This window comes from Lolium rigidum, chromosome 2 (genome assembly GCF_022539505.1).
Source record: "Lolium rigidum isolate FL_2022 chromosome 2, APGP_CSIRO_Lrig_0.1, whole genome shotgun sequence".
Classification (NCBI taxonomy): Eukaryota; Viridiplantae; Streptophyta; class Magnoliopsida; order Poales; family Poaceae; genus Lolium; species Lolium rigidum.
In genome coordinates, this window is record NC_061509.1 from 242,374,508 (window position 1) to 242,377,119 (window position 2,612).

The 2,612-nt window shown below is 46.8% G+C and overlaps 1 long non-coding RNA gene across 1 annotated transcript; it reads right to left on the bottom strand.

Annotated features, from left to right (window-relative positions):
- Nucleotides 1–721: 721 nt before the first annotated feature.
- Nucleotides 722–1,402, bottom strand: LOC124688415. The gene is made up of 3 exons (XR_006998513.1): nucleotides 1,358–1,402; nucleotides 1,138–1,223; nucleotides 722–1,044 (listed from the first exon to the last, which is right to left on the bottom strand). It is a non-coding gene; the product is annotated as an uncharacterized LOC124688415 (long non-coding RNA).
- Nucleotides 1,403–2,612: the final 1,210 nt, after the last annotated feature.

Sequence of the window (2,612 nt, forward strand, 5' to 3'; positions counted from 1 at the left end):
CAAAATTATTTCCTCTTCTTTCTTTCTCTCGGATGAGCTGCAAAATTATTTGGTACCTGTTATTGTTGCCTAGTACTTAGTTAGTACAAATTTGGACATGTTTACGTCCACACGAACATAATAGATATTTTGAGCCGCTGGGGCGAAATGCATACCAATTTTTTGATCACAGACAAACTGCTCTGGGTCTGGAGATGCCCTTACCCGTTTGGAGCTGCAAAATGGTTTCCTTTTTTTTCCTCTCTTGGATGAGCTGCAAAATTGTTTCTTTTCTGGTCGTCCGGTTGAATCTGGAATAGTGCTCACCCGCAAATGTTAGATCGACTTTTGCCGTGCGCTCCGTATCTACCAAGTACCAGGTGGGGGACGTACCAAGTGCGGTAGAGAGCTAGAGATGCTGCCAAGAAAACACGAGCTCGTACCGCGTGCCGGTGTGTAATCTACTGATCCAGTAGCAGACGCGGCTGGAGAGCTGCGAGCGGGCTGTCAGCCTGTCACGGATGTGGAGAGCGCGCTAGATGGCCAAAACGGAACAGCTCGGATGTTTTTGACACCGGCGTCAATGTACAACAGTAGGTTGGTCGATAGGCACTTTGTATCCAGCATGTGGGATGCGGCCAAGATTGCACCAACGCTTTTGAGACATGGTTACACTTGACATGCAGGTGCCAAGATAAAATCTAGCGCGATTGGACCTGGACCTGATTAACAAAACCAGGTTTTCTCCACCTGCGGATCACGACACTTGTGGAATGGAAAATGACATTACATCCCACTTATCAAACCAAACACACCCTAAACAACATGTTTTCGAGGCCCAACAATGCATTGCTGGGTAACCACGCCTAGAGTAGTTGTCTACTCCACGGTCTCCATGTAGGGGTCTTCCCGAATCGACATCCTCAAGGTCCATGCAGTTCTTTGCTCAGACCTCCCTCACCAGGATCGACATTCATCTCTGAAACCGCTAGGATTACAGCATCAAGGTTCAAGGATCTTCGCTCCCACTTCTTCATGTATCAGCTCCCTAGACTATTGGCATTCCTGTGAAACCCAATTACATGCTAAATTAGCCATCCCCGTCATTTGTGTGAACTCCCATTTTAACTGAAACCAACAATTGTACATGATCCTTACCAGTTACCTCATGCCTTCCAAACAAGCATGTGATCAAAGGGTGTGGTCTTTTCAAGAGGCCTTCCATGTAGTCGTAAAGGCCTAGTCTGTTTGTGCAAACAAAATTTTCAAGGTCAGGACACACACCCATGCTAAAGAAAGCCATATATCATGAATCTGCAGCCCTGGCCACAGCGACAGCAAAACTGTACAGGCATTCACACTAGGCACTCAGGTTTACCTTGTAATCTAGGTGTAGCCCTCTTCCTGTCTGTAACATCTACTCCCTCAGTCCACAAATAAGTGTACACGCGGGGTTTTCAAGACAAATTATGAAGTGAAGTGAAAAGTGCATTGGGAAGATGCATCTCTCCACTTTAATTATTTCATCTCCAATGAGCTAAGTGCTTGTAGAAAACAAGGAGGACATGTGCTTAATATTATTGGGTTTGATTTCCGTGCGATGAGAGAGAAGCAATTAAAGTGCATTGGAAAGATAGGAGCACACTCTTTTATGGACAAAGTTTAGACCTTAGATGTCCACTTATTTGTGGACGGAGGGAGTACTCTAATTAGTTCCTTCATCTTTTCTGCAGTGTACGCTACGATCTTGGGAACCAAGCCCGTCACCAAGCCAGGATCTACGAAATCCACCCACTCGAAGTAGAAGATCTGGTCACATAATCATGGATTAGTACTTCAAAAAAGGGTTGTCCAGTCTAGACCCAAATCCAAGTGCCAGTCCCAAAGCAGTTTGCGCACATTCATTCAAAACGACCACTCAGTCCTCATGCTGCAAAAGGACGCACCTCAAAATAGTAAGCGCTAACTATGCATGCTATTAGATGAGCACCATGGGCGCGGATGCCGACCTTCCTAATTGACTCTAATGATATGAATGAATATAGTAAACATCACAAACTTAATCTATAAAAAGACCAGAGAACTAGTTTCTTACCCCTTTCCTGGAAAATGGTGATGTGTAACGAACGAAACAGGTGAGAGCGGGACCGTCTCCACGTGAGGATAAGATAGTATCCCTTGTCTCAACACCCAACCTCGGAAGGTACGAAGTGCTTACAGGCTGGGGCTGAAACTTCAAACCCAGGGCAAGGAAAAGGGTGCTTCTAGCGCTGCTCCTGAGGGGGACAAACCGGTGTGGAGGAAGATCTGGCAATGTCAAGTTCCAGAGAAGGTTCGCATCTTTGCCTGGAAAGCCGTGTCTAATGGACTGGCAACAGAAGACAACAAACTTCGACGCCATATGAAGGTATCGGGCCGCTGCCGTATCTGCGATCATGAGCCAGAGGACGTGGATCATGCTCTTTTCCGCTGCCCTCATGCTCGAGGATTGTGGGAGGCCATGGCGCAAGTGTGGCAGCTACCAAATCTGCGTCAAGTGATGGGGACACAGGGCTCTGGACTGGAGGAGCTCATCTTAGCAGCACCCTTGGACACATGCAGATATATTCTTATGATCGCATGGCGTGCCTGGT